Raw genomic sequence first — 25,786 nt, 5'->3', positions numbered from 1 at the left:
TGGCTGCCATGCTTTGGTACAAGACTTCAGTTGCGGCTGCAGCATGCGGCAGCCTCCTTGGTGCAGTTAAGAAAGGAGATCCGCTGTGGGTATGCTTGCTTCTCCCAGCTGCTCCTGCTCTCGCCTATCTTCTTCACTGCTCTCAAGTTGGCCTTCAGCCCCAAATGCAGACCTACCAGATCACCCATGACTGCGATAAAACTGTTTTGAAAGTGGGCAGAAGTAGTCCAACATTGGAAAACGCTGTGAGCAGAAGTCAGAAATCAGTTGTAGAAGGCAGAAGATAGGCAGAATCCATTCTTGTGTTAGCCAATAGATTAAAAGCGCCAACCAGCAACTAACCTGCATTGAGTGAAGCAGCCATTTAAACAGAGCGACTGAGGGCTCCCCCATGAGTTGCTGAGCGAGTTTATTATGTGGCGAGTCAGGTGTTGGGGAAGACCAATTGCACAAAAGAGTCCTACAAGAAATGACTTGATGCCCTGCCACCCTTATGCCTGGAAGAAATATTTTCCATGTTTTATTCTGATATATTTTAGCTATGAGGAAAGATCGGATAGGCTGGGGTTGTTTTCGTTGGAACAGAGGAGGCTGAGGGGAGACCGTTTTGAGGTGTATAAAATTATGGGGGTCTCGATAGGGTGGATAGGGAAGACCTATTTATCTTAGCAGAGGAGTCAACAACCAGGGGGCATAGATTTAAAGTTATTGGTAGGAGCTTGAGAGGAAATTGTTTTCAACCAGAGGGTGGTGGGATGTGGAACTCGCTGCCTGAAAGGGTGGTAGAGGCAGAAACCCTCAATATATTTAAAAAATACTTGGATATGCACTTGAAGTGCCATAACCTACAGGGCTACAGACCAAGAGCTGGAAAGTGGGCTTAGGCTGGATAGTTGTTTGTCGGCCGGCACGGACACGATGGGCAGAAATGGCCTCCTTCCGTGCTGTAAATTTCTATGATTCTATGATGTGTGGTGACTTAATAGGATTACAGCTGGAAGTCGCCAGAAATACATTTACTTGGTTAATTTGCTACACCAGCTGTGCTATGTACTGTAACTGAACTCATGGGATGATGCATAGTAATCAGAAATGTTCAAATTTTCAAAGATTTAGCAGTTTTCAAGTTCAGGAGGGAAACCAGATAAAAGGTTTAGTGAAATTTAGAACAAAACCAGAGCATCCAATGAAACAATAATCAGACTAGAAAAGATTAATCTGAATTGGATCTATGGCACCTGTACTATACTTTTCCAAATTGCATTTGCAAAATCCCATGGAGCAAAAAATGCAAACGTTTGCAAGTGTTGCACAGCATAATCAGTAAATAATATTCCATTAATGAGAGTAAAAATACTTCTGGGCACAAAATAATTTGCTGGTAGATCGCGTCCCCAGTGTTCTACTGCCACAACAACTCACACTCTTATGACACTTCTCATGTGATGAATTTTTCAACGTGCTTCACAGGATATCAGAGGACATAGAGCAGGATATGAGAGAGAAGGCACATAGGAACAAGAGTAGACCATTCAGCCCCCCGAGTCTGTTCTGCCATTCAATTGGATCGTGGCTGATCTGTAGTTTAACTCCATTTACCTGCCTTTGATCTATATCCCTTGAAACCCTTACCTTGTAAAAATCTGTCAATCTTCATCTTGAATATTTCAGTTGACCCAGTGATCACAGCCTTTCGTGGAAGAATTTTCCAGATTTTCATGACACTTTGTGTGGAAAAAGTGCTTCTTGATGTCACTCCTGAATGACCTAGCTCTAGTTTTAATAAAATGCCCCTTGTTCTAGATTCCCCACTAGAGGAAATAGCTTGTATGTATTTGCTCAATCAAATCCTATTATCATTTTAAATGCCTCAGTTAAATCACCCTTCAACTATCTAAGCACAAATGAATGCAAACCATGTTTATGCAACCTCCTCTCATTCATGCCCAGGTATCATTCTATGAATCTGCGCATCACCCCCGCCAAGGCCAATATATCCTTCCTGAGTCTCGGTGTGGAAGAATTAGGTTAATATTGATTTATTTTACGTTAATTTCTTTACTTTCTGGCTTTTGCCTGCAAAGTGAGTTTCTGTTAGAAGGCCAGTAATATCAGTTTAGTTTCCAATGAAATGTTCAGTAAGAATTAAAAGTTACCAGACAAAGGGGTAGAGTTTCTGCTTTGGGCACATTCGGTGCAAATTGCATCCAAAATTGCACCCATTTGGAAAGAATATTTTCCCCGAGTTTCCGCTCAAACTCATTTACATATCGGCGAATGCAAAATCTGCCATGAACCAGCACAATTGGGCAGTGTTTTAAAACATAATTTGAAAAAAAAATTGCTTTAACAAATATTCCTTGATATATTTAAGTGAAGATTGGTGAAGATTGATTAATACAGCTGAAAATAGCTTTTTCACAAAAAAGAAGCATTTTAAATCCCAGTGAGTAACCCGATTTTTAATTTCTGAAAATTAATTTAAATAAGTGTACAAAACTATTTTCTAGTTAGATTGGGATACAGTCGTCAGTTCCTGAGTAAATTAGAAAAAAACATTCTAAACCTTTCAAAACGTGCCTCTTAGTGTCCTTGCACCCAAAGAACCAGCTTAATTTTTGATGTCTTCTTGAAGGGCTGCAAACGAGCCCAATTAGCAGAAGCCCCCAATAGTGATTAATTCACCCTGGGGGTGTGGCCAGTTTTGTGGGCAGGGCCAGCTTCTGGCGCCGTGTTTTTAAAACTAGCACAAAAGATCTCAGGAACTCGAGGTGTGCCGAATGCAATTTATGCTGAAAATTCCGTGATCTTTTGCACAAATTATGCAAATATCTTGCGGCGAAAAAACCAATGCAATCGAGTGGAAACTCCAGGTCAGAGACTTTACCTGATAAGTATTGGGTTATAACAACAACAACTTGCATTTATACGGCGTCTTTAACATAATAAACCATTACAAGGTGTATACTGTGTCCCAGCTTCATAGACATCTCAGCTGTCCTCTTAGTGATTAACTCCTCCAAGGCCATGATAGAGTGTGGGGAGTGATTTCTGTTAAAACTAGAGTTCTAGCAGTTAATTCGATGAGGTAATAGTTTGAAAAGTGCAGATTTTCACAGAGCCAATGTGAAAGAAGGGTATAAAAAGATGTGGTTTGAATAGATACTTCAGAACTCAAAAAAGCTTGGCCCACCCATCCCCTCGAGTTCAAAACCTGTGATGCAGTGATACCTTGCATCACGTCACCCTGAGTATATGTGCAATTATTATTCGCAATGATTATCATTGTACATGTGTAACTGTTAGAAAACAAACATTGCCAATGGTCTCGGTCTCACAGTACAATATAACAAGCACATGCTCAGTGAGTGCTGTAGTAAGCACACTATGGCATATACCCAGTTGGTGGTGAAGGAGCTCCCGGTTGAGCAATGCCTCAGTTTTAAAATTCTCATCCTTGTTTTCAAACCCCTCCCTATCTGTGTAACCTCCTACAACCCTCTAGCCCTCCGAGATCTCAGCGATCCTCGAATTCTGGCTTCTTGCGCATCGCCGATTTTAATTACTCCACCATTGGCAGCCATGTCACCACATTGCCGAGGACCTAAGCTCTGGAATTCCCTCCCTAAATATCTGCGCCTCTCCACCTCTCTTTCCTCCTTAACTTATTATGTAGCTTGGTGTCAAATTTTGTTTGATGACACTCCTGTGAAGCGCCTTGGGAGGGTTTACGATGTTAAAGGGGCTAAGTAAATGCTAGTTGTTGTTGTTGTTGTTGTAAGCACGCAGTGACATACGTCCAGTATATATACAAGTTGTTGTTGTTGTTAGTGGTGTAAGAATATTGAGCCGGATTTTGTGGGCAGTGGTGGTATTTGTTACACTTGCACTTGCCCACAGACTTTCTGTGGGGTTTTGCAATGGAAGTTCCCGTCAGCCAACAATCGAAAAAGCACAGCACCCTCCACAGAGCCACTCGGACCCGTGTGAATCGGGCAATAAGCTTAACCAATCAGATTGAAGAATCGTTGGTAAGCCGTGCAGAGTCTGAAGCAGGACGAGTCAGTTAGAATATTTAATTTAATGTCAAATCAGGTACAGAAAGCAAAATAAAGAGAGGGAAAGAAAGATGGGATTATGAAGATATTATTAAGATAGGCCGGAAACTGGATTATGCAGCGACAATTTTTCAGGCAAAAAAACAAGCATCTGAAGAGTTCAATATTGCGTGCCGTGTTCGCCCACTAATTCCGCACTGCATATGCACCACATACTTGACTGGTTAAGGCGCTCTGTAGTTGTCCAGGGTGCCTGCATAAAATATGAGTTCGGCCCATTGTCTATGCAAACTGAGAGACTAAGGCCTATTTCAGGCCCCTTCCTGAAATTGATTGATGCCTAAGTGCACAAGTGCTGTGCCTTCTGCAGTCAGCTTTTGCAGGCGACAGAACCACATAACCAGCAGTCGTTTAAGGGATTTACATCAATGTGGAGCCCAAGCAAAGAGATGTGCTGGCTCCACATTAAAACTGCAGCCTGCAGCCGGCCACCACACCCCATCCCCTCCTGCTCTCCTCCATCTGCTGGATTCACGGTTGCTCCGGTGCTGTGGTCCCCGTCGAATGATCTCCACCTTTGTCGAGACTGGCGCGATGCCTCTTGGGGTGCAATAGGAATGTAAGAAATAGAATCATAGAATTATAGAAGTTTACAGCACGGAAGGAGGCGATTCGGCCCATTGTGTCCAGGCCAGCCAACAAGAGGCTATCCAGCCTCATCCCACTTTCCAGCTCTAGGTCCTTTGCCCTGCAGGTTATGGCACCTCAAGTGCACATCCAAGTACTTTTTAAATGTGGTGAGGGTTTCTGCCTCTACCACACTTTCGGGCAGTGAGTTCCAGACCCTCACAACCCTCTGCGTGAAGAAATTTCCCCTCAAATCCCCTCTAAACCGTCTACCAATTACTTTAAATTTATGCCCCCTGGTTATTGACCTCTCTGCTAAGGGAAATAGGCCATTTCTATCAACTATATCTAGGCCCCCTCATAATTTTGTACACCTCAATGAGGTCTCTCCTCAGCCTCCTCTGTTCCAAGAACAACAAACCCAGCCTATCCAATCTGTCCACATAACTAAGATTCTCGACTCCCGGAAACATCCTCGTAAATCTCCTCTGTACCCTCTCCAGTGCAATCACGTCCTTCCTGTAATGCAGTGACCAGAATCGCACGCAGTACTCCAGCTGTGGCCTAACCAGTGTTTTATACAGTTCAAGCATAATCCATCTGCTCTTATATTCTATGCCTTGGCTAATAAAAGCAAGCATTCCATATGCCTTCTTGACCACCTTATCCACCTGGCCTGCTACCTTCGGGGATCTGTGGACACGCACTCCCAGGTTCCTTTTTCCTCTACACTTCTCAATGTCCTACCATTTAATGTCTATTCCATTTCCTTTTTAGCCCAACCCAAATACAGTACTTCACATTTCTCTGGATTAAATTCCATTTGCCACTGTTCTACCCACCTGACCAGTTGATTGATATCTTCCTGCAGTCCGCAGCTTTCTTCTTCATTATCAACCACACAGCCTATTTTTGTATCATCTGCAAACTTCTTAATCATACCTATATTCAAGTCTAGATCATTGATGTATACCACAAAAAACAAGGGACCTAGCACTGAGCCCTGAGGAACCCCACATGGAAGCATCCAGTCACAAAAATACCCATCAACCATTACCCTTTGCTTCCTGCAGGAGTAGGTCATATGGTCCCTTGAGCCTGCTTCGCCATTCAATAATATCATGGCTGATCTGCTCCACTTTCCTGCCTGTTCCCCATAACTCTTGATGCCCCTATAGTTCAAGAATCTGTTTATCTCAGCCTTGGATATATTCAATGACTCAGCTTCCTCAGCTCTCTGGAGTAGAACATTCCAAAGATTCACGACCCTCTGAGTGAAGAAATTCCTCCTCATCTCCATCTTAAATTTGCCGTCCCCAGAATGCCGGCCGCGATCTATTAATGCAAGAGGACCAATTGTGCGTTGCCCTCTTGCTCATTGGTTTTGGGGTGCCAGTTCATGTTTGTGCTAACCGATTCAATCACAGCCCCCCCCACCCCGCTTTTGTGTATAGTCACCCGTCTACACATTAGTCGTGTATGCTGCAATGATTTGTAGCTGTTAACTTAAGAGTCGCTTTGCTGGATAGCACCAAATGATAGAATGCAATTATAACACTCAAGGGTCAAGAATTGTTATAATATTATCTTAATACAGCAGTAATAATGAAGCTAGAATTTCTCAATGCTACAGAATAAAATATCCTCTTCATATTCTTCCCCTACCTTCTCATCATTTTATCTGAAACCAGTTGGCATGATACAGCTGTGTCTATATGTATTGGTGACAGTGCCTTGAAAATATTTGCATTAATTTGCCAGAGATTTGTAATAATTTTATGTTAAAACACGAGTGTTGAATCAAAACAATTTTTTCACGTCATTACATGTTTTATGAGGGCTGTGACAGCACAATGACTATTTTCCAACAGCTGTTTTATTTTAACTGTGTCGAATCCCATGAGCCACCTTATAAATGCATTTTGATGTACATAATTATGAGTACCTAGCCAGCACCAGAGAAAATGAGCATATGGTATAGATATTTAAGGAGAGACAAAATATAATACATTCAACTAATGCTGATACAATTTATTCTGAACTCAATCCCAAGGTTCAGCTCACATTTTTCCTCTTAAAATCGTCAGTTCCAGTTGTTTTTATTTCTATAAATATATATATATATATATATACAATTCTTGATTTGAATGGAACACAAAATATTGAAAATAGTTACATGGCTCTTCCTATGAGCATTTGTGCTATGTAAAATAAAGCATGCCAGAACAATCAGCTAGTTATAAAGCACACCAGATGCTGAATATAAGATCAATAATGTTTTATGGAGATTTATGTTTCAGGTTTATTCCAGAAGAGAAAATGTGTCTTTTATATTGTAAAAATGCAATCCTGCTGGACTCATTGCATTTAGAAAGTATTGGTTTAAGTCTCCTTTAATTACTTTCCCCAACATGGTCTGACTGCCCAATGGTTTCTTCTTTAAACAGAATGAGTTGCCCTGCAAGCACAGTCTACTAAATAATTCAACTCTGAAACAAAAGAACTTGATTGTTTCTTTCCTCCTCCTCAAACCATGGTCTCCTTGATTTTTATATTCTGCTTCTGAAACATTTCACGCTGACCTACTCTTGGTCAGCCCACCATACTGGAAGCATCATTAATACTCCTTTCTGTTTCTATAGGTAGAGATGTGTACAGTACACTTTGTATGGACAAAGCACAACTGTGAAGGGAAAAGTCTTCACCCTCAGGTAACTTCGCTCAGCAGGAGCATAGATCGAAGGATTGGGTGCTGAATCATAGAATGGTTACAGAACTGAAGGAGGACATTGGGCCCGTCGAGCCTGCACCGGCTCTCTGCAAGAGCAGCTCAGCGAGTCCCACTCAACCGCCCTTTCCTCGTAGCCCTGCATTTTTTTTTCGTTCAGGTACTTATTCAATTCCATTTTGAAAGCCACAATTGAATTTGCCTCCGCCACCCTTTCAGGCAGTGCATTCCAGATCCTAACCACTCGCTGCGTAAAAAGGTTTTCCTCATGTCACCATTGGTTCTTCTGCTAATCACCTTAAATCTGTGTCCTCTGGTTATCAACCCTTCCACCAATGGGAACAGTTTCTCTCTATCTATCTGTCTGGACCCCTCATGTGTTTGAACACCTCTATCAAATCTCCTCTCAAACTGCTCTGCTTTGCTCGAAGGAGAACAACTCCAGCTTCTTCAATCTATCCACGTAACTGAAGTCCCTCATCCCTGGAACCATTCTTGTAAATCTTTTCTGCACCCTCACTAAGGCCTTTACATCCTTCTGAAAGTGTGATGCCCAGAATTGGATGCAGTACTCCAGTTGAGGCTGAACCAGTGCTGCATGCTGATTTTTGGTGATTAATTTTAATTACTGGAAAATTGGGAGCACCTTAAACCAAATGCGCTGACCTCTATGTTCCATTCTCTGATCTGCGCTCACATCAGCAACGGAGAATGGAGCATCGAGGTCAGCACATGGTGCAGAGTAACAACCCTGCTCACTATGACCGTCAATCAAAGCTTATTACAATCCTCCCCAGTGAAACAATCACACCATTCACTTCCATCGCAGTATCATTGTGAAAGATTGCGCTCTGGTGTCCTGTCCATACCTTTCTGGTTAAATGATCACAGTTTGTATAAACCAGCACCTGAATGCAACAATTATGTCTGCAGACCATGCAGCAGCAAACCGCGTCCGAAAGGGTTCAAGCAAGATGCAGTGGAGGAATCAATTAAGTGAAATAAATGGCTTTAGAACAACATGTGAAAAGGGAATGAATTCGAGACTTTGGCACTGAGAACTGAGCTATTAGGAAACAGCAATTCTGCAAATACTGACAAACTGCACTAGGAATCTTGAGAGTCAATTCGAACAGACCTCAAGGAAAATAACAAATGAAGATCTCAGTGAATGTCTTCTAGCTATTTCCAACACTTGCTGAGGCGAATATGTAAAGATATATATTTGTGCTCAGATCATTAGCCCTTATTGACGATTTCACAAAACCTTGAGTTAAAAAAGATCATTTGAATACCAATCAATTTCAGCTTAATAGCTTGTGTACAGAATGATGGAGAATTGGATGGCCTTCTTGAATGTTTAGAGCTAGTATTTGGACAAGAATCACAATTGTGGGTTAATGTACAACACAATAACCTTTGTAATTAATTTCATAATCAGTACTCTTTATATAGGTGTCATTTTCGGTGTCATCTTTGGCTCAGTGGTGGTGCTCTCACTTCTGAGTAAGAAGGTCGTGGGTTACGTAAAAACATAATAGGAGCAGGAGTAGGCCATTTGGCCCCTCGAGCTTGCACCACCATTTAATAAGATCATGGCTGATCTGATCATGGACTCAGCTCAACTTCCCTGCTCACTCCCCATAACCCTGATGATGATGATGATTCCCTTATCGCTCAAAAATCTATCTCCTCCTAGTTCAAGTCCCACTCCAGAGACTTCAGCACATAATTTAAGCTGAATCTTCAATACAATACCGAGGGAGTGCTACACTGTCGGAGGTGTCGTCTTTCAGATAGAATCGATTAAGCAAAATAAATGGCTTTAGATCAACGTGTGAAAAGGGAAGGAGTTAGAGACTTTGGCACTGGGAACTGTGGCTTATCTGTCTTCTCAGGTTGATGTAAAAGATCCCCAAGCACTGTTCAAAGAAGAGCAGGGTAATCCTGGCCAATATTTATCCCTCAACCAACATTGCTCAAACAGATTATCTGGTCATTATCGCATTGTTGTTTGTGTTTTCAGAAAGTGTAGAGGAATCTCAAGTAACTGTGGCCTCTAGTTTCCCCACGATTGTGCGCAGTCTTTTGGAGTCTAAATGTTTTTTGGCGTAAAATACTCATTTTCCAACTTTCGTCAACGTTTGGAAGCAGGCGCCGACCATGTGCGCCAGTTTAAACATATTGCCGCAGACATGACTCAAAACGGGATCGGGCGCCGTTTGTGTGGATTTAATCGATTTTGGTACACACTGCCCAAAAGCCCCGTGAAAAAAACAAGTCCGTTAACTTAAAGAATCGGCGCGGCGCACAAGAGGACAGGAGTGAGGCAGTCAGAATACACAATATAATAACTTTTTTTCCCCACAGGGAACTCATTTTGGCGCAAGGCAAGAAGATTTCCAGGCCGAAAGGACTACTTCCCCTGAACGCCGCTGCAATCCCGGGCCGAATGACCACCCGCTCCCCCCCCCCCCCGCGACCTCAAGTTCGGGAGCCGGGTGGCGATTGGGTCGGGGATTGCAGCGGGTCCGGGGGGATTGCAGCGTTTCGCATTTTACTTTTTAAATGCTGGATTGTAAGGTATGGAAATGAGCAGCTTATCATTTCGGGCTCCAGAATACAGCAGTGATCAACTGCTAATGATGTCCACGTCTTGGTAAAGTTGTCTGACAGTCGCCAATCCCTCAGTGTGAATATCATTATGAATCAAAGACAGGAGCCCACTTCAGCATCTCCGGTTGCCCTGGCAACTTCAGGTTTTCGCGTCTGTCCAGAGAGACTTCAAGCTCCGCACCCCCCGCAGACTAACTTCGGAGAGCGTTGCAACAAATTCAAATCATTCTTCGGCGAAAGTCCGGATTTATTTTTCCACCAGCACAAAAAAAAATCGGCAAAGAGGAAAAGAGAGCTCATTAACTATAACAGTTAAGGAACGGGGATTTATATCCAGTAATTTTATCCGATGGATGTTTTATGAACCTGGTTTTATGTCAGCGAGGAATTTTATACAAGTGTTTGAATGACTTGGTAGAATGACTGGCAGTAAATTCTAGTCTAATATTCCACTTTGCACAGTGCCATGTTGAAATGTCTCCTGCAGTAATTAGTTAACGGAAGACAGCAGTGACCAATATTCAAATGCAGTGTCCTGCCTTGTAATCTTCAGCCTCACTCTGAAGGGGACATTTTTTCCCCTTGTCTTTTATTTGACCCCACCTTGAGGCAGTCCCGCTCACTGCTTCTGTTCCAGACACACATCCATTCCGATCGACGACGCTGCTTGATTGCGCTCATTCCTCAGAGATTTTACATTGGGACATATGCGAACGAGTTTGCGTGGATACTTTAGCATAAATTTATCTTGGCAAAAACGGCGCAGTGTCAAGCGCATTCTGGCGACATTTATCCGATTGCGTTCCATGCCTCTGTGCCTAGTTGTAAAATTGACAATGTGATGGATCTAAATTTTAATTTTCATGCATAAAGAAGACTAAAAGAAGGAATACGGCCCCAATTACGTTGTTTTCCATTCGTTTAATAGAGGTTTTTAACGGTCCAGTGAATGCTGGTATATTCGCAGGAAATCTTGGTGCAACTTGACGACGGGTAGATTGGTATAAATTTCAGCGTAACTTGTTGGTTACTCCATTTCAGGAAATTACAGGCCTCGAATGTTTGCAAGCATTTGGTTACATTTTACCAAATCGCTCAGCAAGTTTTCAGTGCCCGGTACAGAAAAAGAAAAACAGATTGCAATTATCTGTATGAATACTACTGCTGGTTGTGGTTCATCCACTCAGAGACAGGAGGAGAACTGGCACTCGTGCAACTATTAAATGGCATTGTTTCATTCTTTTAAATGTCAGTATCCTCCAGACAGCACTCTAAGCTGTGGAAAATAGCTCTCAGCCATATTTGTGAAATTGTTTTATTATGTGCTTTCTTTCCATTCGCATTGTCTTAAAGGCCTACACTTAAAAAAAAATACAGCAATGGATCATGCAATGAACTGTACTCAGCTTTGCTGTACAGGCAGTAAAAGTAATACGTGCATGCCACAGCATCTAGATGACCAATAATGACTTCCAGCAGACAGCTTAGAAAGAAAGAAAGACTTGCATTTATGTCATACCTTTTACATCCCAAAGTGCTTTACAGCCAATGAAGTACTTTTTTGAAGTACAGTCACTGTTGTAATGTATGAAACATGGCAGCCAATTTGCATACAGCAAACTCCCTCAAGGTGATAATGACCAGATACTCTGTTTAAGTGATGTTGATTGAGGGATAAATATTGGCCAGGGCATCGAGGATAACTTCCCTACTCTTCTTCAAAATAATGCCATAGGATCTTTGACATCCAACTGGTTTAACGTTACATTCTAAAGACGGCACCTCCAACAGTGCAACACTCCCTCAACACTGCGCTGGAGTGTCAGCCTAGATTTTGGTGCTCAAGTTTCTGGAGTGGGACTTGAACCTACAACCTTCTGACTCAGAAGTGAGGGTGCTGCCAACTGAGCCACAACTGACACTGACCGGGCACTTGTATTGCCGATCAGTGCTGTCTCCTCCAGTAGTGTTGTCTGACATCCCGTGTAGTGCAGGAAGCATTGTCGTCCCTACTGGGCTGATGATATCCACACATCAGGTGCCAGCAAGCATTAGTGATGGCAGGGAGATCTCTAGCCTTATGGTCACACTACACAATGCGAATATTAATATCCTTATGAACACTCAAATCACAGTTCATGACCCCAGACTAAAAAAACAAGAGCTTTTTAGCTGAGTGTAATATTTACAATCGAAAATCAAATTAATTTTTGAGCTATTAAAATATTTTTTTAAACTAAAGGTTGTACTGTTACACTGATTACAAAATGCAATGAGGACTCAGCTTTAATCAGCTTTCAGATGGATGGAAGACTGCAATAGGATTTATCTGCCCAAGAAGCCTGGGTATTACTGCAGCTAAACCTTCAGTTAACAACCAATTTTCTGGTCATAACAAATCTGTACAGTCACAGAATAACTTTTTTTTTAATGTTTTCCCCATAAGCTGTTTGAAGTGAGAAAATTATTGATCTGAAGGATTAAAAAGATGATTGATTTTGCAAGCAGTTGTAAGTTGCATTTTGCCAAAAGTCACAGCTCTCTGCCATATTTGGCCTACCAACAGGAAACGAGCCCAGACATTAATGTTAGTAAGCGTTGCAAATGAAAGCTTAACACATTTGTACAACATTGCTTTGTCTTCCATTTTAGCAGACATGCTAACACACTTCAAAGAAAAAGATGAAGCCAATGTCAAAATAGAGGAGGTGGAATGGCATGTAGCTGCTTCAGATGTTTTTTAAAATGTATTCATTTATGGGATGTAGGCATCACTGACATGTTCAGCATTTATTGCTCACCTTTGGTGGTGGTGAGCCAGCTTTATTTAGTGGTTTGGTACAACTGAGTGGCTATTTCAGAGGGCAGTTAAGCATCAACCAGATTGCTGAGGGTCTGGAGTCACATTTAGAACAGACTGGGTAAGGATGGCAGATTTCCAAAATGACATTGGTGAACCAGATGGGTTTTTATGGCAATCCAGTAGTTTCATGGACACCATTGCAGACACTAGCTTTTAAAAAAAATTCCAGATTTATTTAATTAACTGGATGTAAATTCCCCAGCTGCCGTGTTGGGATTTGAACTTGTGTCTCCAGATCATTAATCCAGGCCTCTGGATTACTAGTCCAGTAACATTACCACTATGCAACTGTACCCCATTCATTTGCTAGCATCGGCAACAGTGATTTTTAAGTTAAAAATGTGTTAATTGTTAATGTTTGACATCTATTTTTCAAAATGCAGTTTTGATCGACTAATTTAAACATTTTCAGCTGCCTTATTTGTATGATAAATTTTAATCATCAGTAATAAACATGTCGGATGCATGTTGAGAAGTTGGCACCTTTCTTAATTTTGGGGGGTGGGGGGAGAATTCTGATGAATTCCCAACCAGAAAAGGAATGGGAATGATATTTATTTATTGAATATTTAGAAAAAATAGAGGGAAAAAAGGGAGTTGGAGTAGCTGTCCTTATTAGGGATAACATAATGACTGTGGAAAAAAGTGACAGCCATCAGCAAGACACAAATAGAATCCATGTAGATAGAGATAAAAGATAATAAAGGATCAATCACCTTAATAGTGCGAATCTACAGACCATCTAATAGTGGAAGAGAGGTGGAGGAAGAAATATGCAAATAAATTAGGAAAATGAGTAAAAAACATAGAATAATAATCATGCAGGATTTCAACTACCCCAGTATTAATTGAACAGAAGAGGTAGGTAGAGTGGATAAGGGAATATGTGTACAGGACTCCTTTCCAACCCAATATGTAAAACAATTAACAAGGGAGGATTCGCTATTGGATCTAGTAATGAGGAATGAACCAGAACAGATAAGAGAAGTAAAAGTAGGGGAACATCGAGGCAATAGTGACCATAATATATTATGCTTCAAGATAATAATTGAGAACGATATAAGTATGATGAAGATCAGGGAAATAGTTTGGAGAAAAGCTGATTTTGAAGGGCTAAGAATAGAAATTGGGAAAATAAAATGGACAACAATATTGGCAAACAATGACTTAGAACAGCAATGGGAAATATTTAAAACGGTGTTCAACAGAATCCAGGAAAAAATGTATTCCGGTAAAAAAACAAGAACAAGCGAAACACTAATGGGACCACATGAGTGAATAAAGCCATAAGAGAAAAATTGAGGGTAAGGGGAAAAGCGTACATTAAGTACATGGACAGCAGGGGAGAGCATGATAAGGGTGAATACTGAGAGATTAGGAGATAAGTCAAATAAACAATTCGGAAGGCAAAGAGGAACTATGACATTAAATTATCAAGGAACATAAAACAAATTAGTAAAATATTTTACATGCACATAAATAAAAAAGGAAGGTCAGGATGGAAATAGGACCACGAAAGGATGTCCAGAATAATACCAGAGGCAGCGATAGAGAGGTAGCAGAAATATTAAATAATTATTTTGCTTCAGTATTTACCAGGGAGATAGAACAGGTGGACATCGGATGAAAAGATTAGTAATGAGATAAATACATTTAAAATCAAAAAAGGATATATATTAAATAAATTAATCAAACTCAAAGAAGATAAAACTCCAGCTCCAGATGGGTTATATCTGCACATTTAAAATAATGCCGGAGGACTGGTGGATAGCTAAGTAATATCTATATTTAAGAAGGGATATAGAATATGTCCAGGGAACTATAGACCAGTCAGCTAAACATCAGTAATAGGAAAAATAATGGCATACCTACTAAATTAGAAAATAGAACATCCAAAAATCCAAAAATATAATAATGAATAGTCAGCATGGATTTCAAAAGGGAAAGTCTTGCTTGACCAACCCCATTGAATTTGTTGAAGAGGTAAGAGAGAGAGAAGTCACGGGTAATGTTGTAGATGTAATTTATCCACATTTTCAAAAGGCCATCGATAAGGTACCACATAATAGACTAATTAATAAAGTCAGAGAATGCGGAGCCAGGGAAGTAGCAGAATGGATAGCTAGCTGGTTTCAAAACCAAAAGCAGAGAGGTGTAAAGGGTAATTATTCAGAGTGGCAGAAGGTGGGTACTGGTGTTCCACAAGGATTAGTGCTGGGACCACTGTTGTTCACAATTTACATTAACGATTTAGACTTTGGAATCAAAAACACAATTTCTAAATTTGCGGATGACACCAAATTGCCGGGGGGAGGGGGGGGGGGTGTGGTGACAGCTTACAGGAAGACATTAATAATCTTGCAGAATAGGCATATAATTGGCAAATGAATTTCAACACAGATACACTTTGATTGGAAGATAGGGAGGTCACTTATTACTTGCAGGGTGTGAGTCTGGGTGAGGTAAAGGAGTAAGTGTGGCCTAACCAAGGTTCAATACATGTTTAGCATAACTTCACTAACTTCACTACTTTTCAATTCTATCCCTCTAGAAATAAACGAGTGACTTGTTAACTTTTTTTATGGCCTTGTTAACCTGTGTCGTTACTTTTAGTGATTTGTGTATTTGTACTCCGAGATGCATCCATGATTATGGGATGTTTTTTCAATGACCTCCAGCAGTCCCTTTAAGGATCACTGCTGAGGTCACTCAATGCTGATACAAAGAGGCAGACTGTGTGCCATCCACAATCTGCTCATTTGTACCTCAAAAATAGCAATCAGGTTCCGATATATGTCACAAAACATTATTCTGCATATGAAAATTGACTTCCTATTTGAACCAGGCAGCCGCTCTGGCTGCTCATCTATGGGAACCTACCATAATGGCAGTGGCAAGAGCGCCAGCAGAAATAGGATGCTTAGGGGATACCAGTCCAAACGAGGAATATAAGAATTGAGAGCAAATGTCAAGATTTTTTTTTCTTCACACAATTGTGGGCGATACATGAAATGGACTTTCCGTTAGCATAATGGAGGTGCAAGCCTTAGGACTGTATGGTCTTTCCAGATCGATGGATTAAGATGGGCCAGACCATCTTTTGCATCTGTAATTAGTTTATGGTGCAAATCAGAATTGTCCCTTGCCACCATGTCGTTCACCCTTTAGATGCAGTTTGAGAGCAGCCATTTTGTTTAGACGTCCTTTTGCTGTGATGTATGGCGATGATTGGCAACCGGACAAACAGTTTATTGCACAAATAATGAAACAGTTATAACTGGAAGAAAGGAGGTTTCCGATGGCTTATCTCCTCAATGGGATAAAGATTGTAGTGGCACAATTGAGCTTTGGCGAAAGTATGCAATGGGCGATAGCGAATTGGCTGCTCTTTTTAAACAGTTCTCTATTTTCTTCAATTGAAGTGAATGGAAGAGAAAATCAAGCGTGCTGTAAAATGGTTAGCCGATTGACTATTGCCCAATTCTCGTTTTCATCAAACACCAGTTGCACCCTCTGCATCTCCCTGTCCCCTGTTGGTTATGCTGCCTATGACATGTAAGATATATTCTTAAACCAGTCTAAAATTTGATAGAAAGTAATGCAAATGGAACTAGGAAAGCAGCTTAATTCTATCAAGAGAGACAAATAGCACTAGAGTAAAGAATTGTTCAGAAAGAGGAGGGATCAGACAGAGGGCAAGTATGAAGCAGTTTAAGATGGTTTTGAAGTGCATGTACATAAATGCGTGGTAAATAAGGATGGTGATCTGCAGACACAAGTTTCCACATGGGACTATGATATCGTCCAACAGAGAGATGGGGGTGTATGTACATACATCTTTTAAAATGGCAGGGCAAGTTGAGAAAGCAGCTAAAAAAGCATATAGGATCCTTGGCTTTATTCATAGAGGAATAGAGTACAAAATCAAGGAAGTTATGTTAAACCTTTATAAAACACTGGCTAGGCCTTAGCTGGAGTATTGTGTTCAGTTCTAGGCACTGCACTTCAGGAAGAACATGAAGGCTTTGGAATGGGTTCAGAAGTGACTTATTGAATGGTACCAAGGATGAAGGATTGCAGTTATGTGGATAGATTGGAGAAGCTGGGATTGTTCCCCTTTGAGCAGAGAAGGCTAAATGGAAATTTGACGGAGATGTTTAAAATCATGACAGATTTAAACAGAACAAATAAAGAGAAACTGTTTCCAATGCCTGAAAGGTCGATAACCAGAGGGCACAGATTTAAGGTGATTGGTAAAAGAACCAGAGGCGATAAGAGGAAACATTTTTACGCATCGAGTGGTTAGGATTTGGAAAACACTTCCTGATAGGGTGGTGGATAGAGATGCAATAGTATCCTTCAAAACGGTATTGGCTAAATACTTAAAGGAGAAAAAATTGCATGGATGTGGGGAAAGAGTTTTGGAGTGGGACACACTGGATTGCTCCATCGAAAGAGCTGCCACAGATTTGATGGTCCAAATAGCCTCCTTTCTGTGCTGTACTATTCTATGATTCTATAAATTCCGGGCACCACACTTTAGGAAGGATGTTGAGGCCTTGGAGAGGGTGCAGAAGAGATTTATGAGAATGGTACCAGGGATGAGGGACTTCAGTTATGTGGAGAAGCTGGGGTTGTTCTCCTTAGAGCAGAGAAGGTATGAGGAATTTTTAATAGAGGTGTCAAAATCATGAATGGTTTAGATAGAGTAGATAAGGAGAAACTGTTTCGAGTCGGTAACCAAAAGATACCGAATTAAGGCGATTGGTCAAAGAACCAGAGGCGATATGAGGAAACATTGTTTTTTTTTACACAGCGGATTATTGTGATCTGGAATGTACTGCTTGAAAGGGTGGTGGAAGCTGATTCAATAGTAACATTCAAACGTAAATTCAGATAAATACTTGAAGAGAATAAAATTACAGAGTTATGGGGAAAGAGCGGGGGAGTGGAATTAATTGGCAATCCAGCACAGGTATGATGGGCCGAAGGCCTCCTTCTGTGCTGCATCATTCCATGATTCTATAAGATGAAATTAAAAAAAAAAATGTCCACATGCTTATTCACACAAACTATACCAATCCACGAGATAACCTTCTCATTGGTGCACTCTCTGAGCAATACTACCTCAGATATTAATGCCATCTCTTTCCCTTCCCACTTAATTCCCTCGAGATCATTCTCGCTCTCAGAAGCACTTTTAAGTCTATTAGACTGACCCGGTTTCTTAATAGGTGCAAGTACGCTGTTACAAATTGGGATCATGTGTTTATAAACAGCAACAAAGAGACATCAGACAACTTTTCAAAAAGACACATCTAAAATAAAACTCAGAATGTAACTTCACCAAAATCTAATCCCAGCTCCCCAATGCCAATATCTACTACATTACAAAATGCAGACCATCTGTTTAAATCCTTTTGCGTTAATTGGTTTACAAACACATGCATATCCTGAACTTCCACAACCCATCCTGACAATTTTATTAATGCTGAAAATATCCGTAGCTCCACATCTGCGCTCTAAACATTCTTAATAACTTCTTAATTAGAGATGCCTATTTTCCAAACACATTGGATTAGTTAACCTGAGTTGTGATCATTTTTATCCCTCTTGAATATTCAATGTTTATTACTGTTGCAAGATGAGATTTTCAGAATTGTTATTGAACACTTACATGTTAAAAACGATCTAATCTTATAATCACGTAATTGGAAAGGAGGGACACCATCCAACGAATTCAAAACATGGAAGTGTGCAGAGAATGCAGAAAATGAGGCTACTTAAATTGGAACAAGTCATCTGTTTTGTCATGCCATATTGTGTCATTTTATCTTACATTCTTTAAAACTCATTCTGAAGTGAAAATGTATTCAGATTCTAGAATGTTAGTTTTGTTAACCGTGAGGAATATTTGCATTGAACTAAGTTCTGCTGATAAAGAATAGTTCAATATGGTCCAAAGCTGCGAATATTTAATCAGATTATTCCAAAAGTGGGTTGGTGTAGATATGTGCTTATCAAAGTGGGGGAATTGAATTGAAAATCACATTATGATGTAAGGAAATGTATCAAAAGGCATATTCGTGCCTCTATAGAGGATACATGAAATAGAAGAAAGCTTGGAGCAAGAACATGCTTTAAAGTCCATCAAGCCTGCTACTTCAAAAGATTGTGTACATTTTTCCCAACATGGACTCCAACTCGAAAGATAAAAGGAAAGAACATAAGAACTTAAGAAACAGGAGCAGGAGTAGACCATTTGGCCCCTTGAGCCTGCTCTGCCATTCAATATGATATTGATTGATCTGATCATGGACTCAGCTCCACTTGCCTGCCCGCTCCACATAACCGTTTACTTCCTTATCGCTCAAAAATCTGTCTATTTCTGTCTTAAATATACTCAATGACCCGGCCTCCACAACTCTCTGGGGCAAAGAATTCCATAGATTGACAACAAGAAGTTCCTCCTCATCTCAGTTTTCAATGGGCGGCCCCTCATTCTGAGACTATGTCCCCTTGTTTTAGTTTCCCCGATGAATAGAAATATTCTTTCTGCATCCACCTTGTCGAGTCCCCTCATTATCTTAATATGTTTCGATAAGATCACCTCTCATTCTTCTGAACTTCAATGTGTATAGGCTCAACGTACTCAACCTACCTTCATAAGTCAATCGCCTCATCTCCGAAATCAACCTAGTGAAACTTCTCTGAACAGCCTCCGATGCAAGTATATCTTTTCTTAAATCATCATCATAGGCAGTGCCTCGGGATCGAGGAAGACTTGCTTCCACTTTTAAAATGAATTCTTAGGTGGCTGAACAGTCCAATACAAGAACCACAGTCTCAGTCACAGGTGGAACTGATAGTCATTGAGGGAAGGGGTGAGTGGGACTGCTTTGCCGCACGCTCTTTCCGCTGTCTGCGCTTGATTTCTGCATGCTCTCGGCGATGAGACTCGAGATGCTAGCCCCCTCCCGGATGCACTTCCTCCACTTAGGGTGGTCTTTGGCCAGGGACTCCCAGGTGTCAGTGGGGACGTTGCACATTACCAGGGAGGCTTTGAGGGTGTCCTTTTAACGTTTCCTCTTCCCGCCTTTGGCTCATTTGCCATGAAGGAGTTCCGAGTAGAGTGTTTGCTTTGGGAGTCTTGTGTCAGACATGCGAACAATGTGGCCTGCCCAGCGGAGCTGATCAAGTGTGGTCAATGCTTCAATGCTGGGGATGTTGTCCTGGTCGAGGACACTAATGTTGGTGCGTCTGTCCTCCCAGGGGATTTGTAGGATCTTGTGGAGACATCGTTGGTGGTATTTCTCCAGCGACTTGAGGTGTCTACTGTACATGGTCCTTAAATATGGAGACCAAAACTGTACGCAGTACTCTAAGGCCCCAAGTTTCGGCCCGCGCCGAAAACGGCGCACCTCCGAGCTGGACGCCTATTCTTCGCACCTAAAAGTGCGCTAGAAAAAAACTTCGATATTCTCCGGCTCCTCGGAGCTCGATCTCAGCTTGGCGCAGCGCGCTCTTCACAGCGGGGGGCGGAGCCAAACACTCGCACCGATTCTGTAAGTATTGGGGGGGGCGGGTCCAATTTAAATGAGCCAACGGGGTGCCGGCAACCCTGCGCGTGCCGTTGAAGCGTGCGCGCATGCGCAGTGTCAAACAAACATTGGCACTCGGCCATTTTTAAAAGGACTGGAGAAAAAGTGAAGATTTGTCTCTTGGACCCCTGCAAAGGCTTGTAATTTAATTTTTGTGATACTTCTGTGTATGAGGGAGTGCTTTTAGCAGCACTGTTGAATAAATCACCTGCTGAAATCAGTGAGTTCAGCTTTTCACTGCTAAACTTGCAGAACCGGTGCTGCATTGGTGCATGCAAATTAAGGACTGTGTGTTTTGAGAAATAAGAGTGCCAATTCAACTTTGCAATGGATCAACGTCCACCAAGAACAAAGAATTTCTTGCATGAGGAAGTAGAGATATTAGTCAACGTAATTGAGCAGAGATGGCAGGAGCTAGATACCAGCAACAGAGGTTGCATAAAAGTGCCACCAAAAGAAATGAAGAAACGCTGGAACCAAGTTGCAGAAGATTACTGCGCAGTGGTGGATACCATGAGATCTGGAAGCCAGTGTAAAAAGAAATGGCACGACCTTGGTCAAGTAGTTAGTGTAAGTAATATTTCCCATTTTTAATTTAATCATAATTGTAACCTGGCTATCTGTATGTCCCACCTTGCAGACTGACACACTCTGTAAAAAGTTATATTTTACTCTTTGCAGAAGAAATTGGCCCACAAAAAAGGGAGGCAACTCGGACAGGAGGAGGCGTGCCCAATCTGCATCCACTGACATCCTTGGAACAAAGGGTAGCTGCTATGATGAGTCGTACATGGAGAAAAGCAATCGGTACAGCACAAGCACGCGAGGAAGAGGGTAAGTCCTGAAAATGCATCGTGGCCCTTTAAATCAACCTGCTGCCTGGCCTGCTATGTATGAGAGTACTCATGCCACCCATCCGGCCCCCTCCCTTGCTGTTAAGCATTTGACTGTTCTGATGTATTTTGCAGAACATGATGATGATGATGACGATGATGATGCTGCTGCTGCCAACCCTGAGGATCCTGAGGGTACAGAACAAGAACCAGTACAACCAGCTGCGGACGAACCAGACTGGATGATGGCAGCGATGACTGAAATGTCTGCAGGGGAGAGCTTCCAATTTAATGTTTATGAGTCCCCATCAAGGGGCATCAGAGTTTCAACCCCTAGCATAGGTCTTGGTTCCACCTTCCATGGTTTCGCTTCCGATGTTGCGGGTCCCAGTGGTGCTGCTGGTATAATGCAGCATTCTACAGTCAGTGCACTACCGTCCCAGCCTGCGCCTCCCTGTCGCATAGGTTCTGGTTCCACCTACTATGGTTTTGATTCCGACGCTTCGGGTCCCAGTGTTGCTGCTGATATCATGGAGCAGTTTACATCCATTCGTCCAACATCCCAGCCCACGGCTCGCACTCGAGTGCTGTCGTCTGGAACACCGAGCGTCCTACCGTTCCAGCCCGAGCCTCTCCCTCTAGTTCTGCCGTCTGCAACACAGAGCATCCCACCGTTCCAGCCCAAGCCTCTCCCTCCAGTTCAGCCGTCTGGAACACAGAGCGTCCCACAGTCCCAGCCCACGCCTCTCTGTGTAGTGGTGCCGCTTGCAACACCGAGCATCCCACCGTCCGTGCCCGTGCCTCCCAGTGTAGTGCTGCCACAAGGCAGACCCAGGCAGAGGAGAAGGAGATTGGAGACACGCTCTCCTGAGATGCAGCGTGCAACAGATGCGACTCAGGTTGTGGCATTGGGTATGAAGACTAATGAGCTTACCCGATCACTCATCGGTGGCGTCAGTGCAGTAGGTGAAGAGTTGACGGTCCTGACGGGAGAAATAGCAGTAATGACACGGGAACTTAGGGAGGGAATGTCCGAGGGAGTGCAATCGACGGTACAGGCCGTCAGGGAGGGCATGCAAGTGTCGGCACAGGCCGTCAGGGTGGGCCTGGTTGAGGTAGCTGCTGCAATAAGGGCACACAGCCCAGCCAATCAAATGACACCCCCATGAGGAAGTGAACATTCACTGAGATATGGATGAGACATGGTTGCAGCCTTTCTTTGCTGCTTTTGTTCTTGTTCTTGAAGTAGCTGTGGTAGCGTTTTTCAAATTGAAATTGTTTTGTAAGTTTTGTAACTTTACAACTTATAAGGGATCTTATGGTTTTTAAGTGATCTTATAGTGTAAATGCTCTCACATTTTTTTGTATCTTATTTAATTTTGCACCTAAAAAGTGATCCTGAAATTTAAGTGTTCTTCAAAGTGTAAGATTTTTCACAATGAAACTGTTTTGTAAGTTTTGTAACTTTACAACATATAAGTGATCTCAGAGTTTTCAAGTGATCGTATAGTGTAAATGCTCACATTCTGTAAATTATTTAATTTTGCATCTAAAAAGTGATCTTGAAGTGTAAGTGATCTTAGAGTGTAAAATTTTTCACATAGAAAGTGTTTTGTAACTTTTGTAACTTTACAAGTTTATAAGTGATCTTCAAGAATCATATTAAAAAGTATAGTTTGATACAACAAATATTTTATTAGAGTGATGTTAACTTTTCAATAAAATATTTTTTCATTAAAACTGTTTCATGTTCCATGAACACAACACAATGTAGGAACAACTGCAAAGAATAAACATGTCCATACGCAAAAGTGGTCACAGATGGCTGAGGAGGCATCAGTAGTTGAAGCGTTCACGGATGAGCTGCTGGCGCAAGGCTCGAGCAATCGTTAAAGGGGCACGATGGACGGCCCTCCTCCGACCTCGTGCTTCGGCATCAGGCACTTGCATGCTTTCCTGATCGTCGTTATCATCCACATCCTGCTGTTCTGTTATACTATCATCATGCACTGGACCCTCACGTAGGTCTTCTGGTTCCATTACCAGCTCCTGCTGCCTCATGATGGCTAAGTTATGAAGCATGCAGCACACAACAGTGAAGTGACCGACAATCTGAGGAGAGTATAGCAACTGTCCTCCGGAATAGTCCAGGCATTGGAATCGCTGTTTCAATATGCCAATGGTCCTTTCAATGATGCTGTGCGTCGCAATGTGCGCCATGTTGTATTGACGGTCAGCTTCTGTCCGTGTCACACGGAGGGGCGTCATGAGCCAGGTGGTCAGGCCGTACCCTTTGTCTCCCAGTAGCCAGCCCTGCCCTTCTGGCTGCTGCTCAAACATGTCAGATAGAACGCTGTCGCGTAGGATGAATGCATCGTGGGTGCTGCCAGGGTATCTCGCATCGACTGACATGATGCGCTGCTTGTCGTCACACACGAGCTGCACATTGATAGAGTGTAAACCTTTCCTATTTCGGTACTGCTCAGAATCCTCCACAGGTGCTTGCAAGGCTATGTGGGTGCAATCAATGCAGCCCTGTATCTTTGGGAAGCCGGCAATCCTGAAGACACCCACAGCCCTCTCATGGATCGCTTGTGCGGTCATTGGGAAATTGACAAAGTCATTCCTCCGCGCATACAGTGCAACCGTGACCTGGTAAACGCAGGCATGTATTGCACGTTGAGAGATGGCACACACATCTCCAGTTGTAGCTTGAAACGATCCCGAGGCATAGAAAGAAAGTGCAGCTGTTACCTTCACTGCAACAGACAGGGCAGTTGGTGTTCTGCTTCTGGGCTGCAAATCTGCTCTCACCATATCACAGATCTCAGTGACAACTTCTCTGCGAAAATGCAGCCTTTTCACATAATCAGCCTCGTTCATGTCCAGGTACGAGCGCCTGGCTCGATATTGTCGACGTGGGTAAGGTCTCCTGCCCATCAACCTACGGGCTACGACGTTCCTGGTGCGGTGAGCTCTAATCAATTCTCTCCTATGCAGTGAATTGATGGCGAACCATTGCATAATACGTGGTGTTGACAATGCAGCACCCATTCTGTAAATTTAAGTATAAAACTGTCTATGTGGCTGCCTCTCCCTGTTCAAATGGCCTCAGTCCCCCTTACAGCTTGAAGGCTGCTGCTGTATCTTCGGCTGCCGTCGAGCCACTGACGCCGCCCTTAAAGCGTGGCCGAATGGCCTCAAGCACCTTAAAGAGCTGCATGTGTCCTGTGCTGATTCTTTGGCTGCCGGCCAGCCACTGACGGCGCTGCTATCCCATGGCCGAATGGCCTCAAGTCCGTCTGGTGTTGATTCTTCGCGGCCAGCCACTAAGAGAATGAAGGCCTGCCTCAAGCACAGCAGCTCAGTTCGAAGGCTGCTTGCTGCCGCTGTTGGGGCTGACGTCGAGACACTGACGCCACACCCCTGCCTGTCTCCAACATGAAAGGCCTGCCTGAAGCACAGCAGCTCGAAGGCTGCTGCTGTTTCACACAGGTAGGAACATGGTTTATTTAATCGTTTCTTTGCTTATAAATTTTTATTCAGGTTGGATTTATTTGTATAATATTTGTACAAGTATAACTAAGGATTGATTGTAGAATTTAATGACTTCCCTTTCCCCCCCCTTCTCCCCCCCACCTCGTTCCCTACACCTAATTTGTAACCTACGCCTGATTTTCTAAAGTGCAGACAAGGTTTTTTCGAGCGTACAAAAATCTTCACTTACTCCATTCTAAGTTAGTTTGGAGTAAGTTTTCATTGCCTAAACTTTGAAAACAGGCCGGACACGCCCCCTTTTGAAAAAAAAATTCTGTTTCAAAGTGAAACTATTCTAACTGACTAGAACTGGAGCAAATTAAATGCCGAGAATTTGAATTTCTAAGATACTCCGTTCTAAACCAGTCGTTCCAAAAAATCAGGAGCAACTCAGGCCGAAACTTGGGCCCTAAGTGTGGCCTTCCCAATTCCATGTACAGTTGGACTTCTCTGCTTTTATACTCTATCTCCCTTGCAATACAGGCCAACATTCCATTTGCCTTCTTGATCACTTGCTGCACGTGTATACTAAGTGTTTGTGTTTCACGCACAGGGACCCCCAGGTCTCTCTGTACTGCAACACATCGAAATTTTTCTCCATTTAAATTGTAATTTTTTTCCTATTTCTTTTGCCAAACCTCTTTACAACCAATGAATTACTTTAGGAGTGTAGTCACTGTTATTATGTGGGAAACAGAGCAGCCAATTTGCGCAGAGCAAACTTCCACAAACAGCAATGTGATAATGACAAGATATTCTGTTTTTAATATGCTGATTAAGGAATAAAAACCTAAAATCCAGAGGGAAAGCTCATCAGAGCCTTTGCCTTACCCCATAAATGTTGTCAAGCAAAACTCAAAATTCATATCTCCAATCTTTATTGCAAGCTGATAATCTTCCACAGATGACATTTCCTCATTCAC

This window comes from Pristiophorus japonicus, chromosome 1, assembly GCF_044704955.1.
Source record: "Pristiophorus japonicus isolate sPriJap1 chromosome 1, sPriJap1.hap1, whole genome shotgun sequence".
Classification (NCBI taxonomy): domain Eukaryota; kingdom Metazoa; phylum Chordata; class Chondrichthyes; family Pristiophoridae; genus Pristiophorus; species Pristiophorus japonicus.
Note: the sequence above shows the minus strand (reverse complement) of the source record.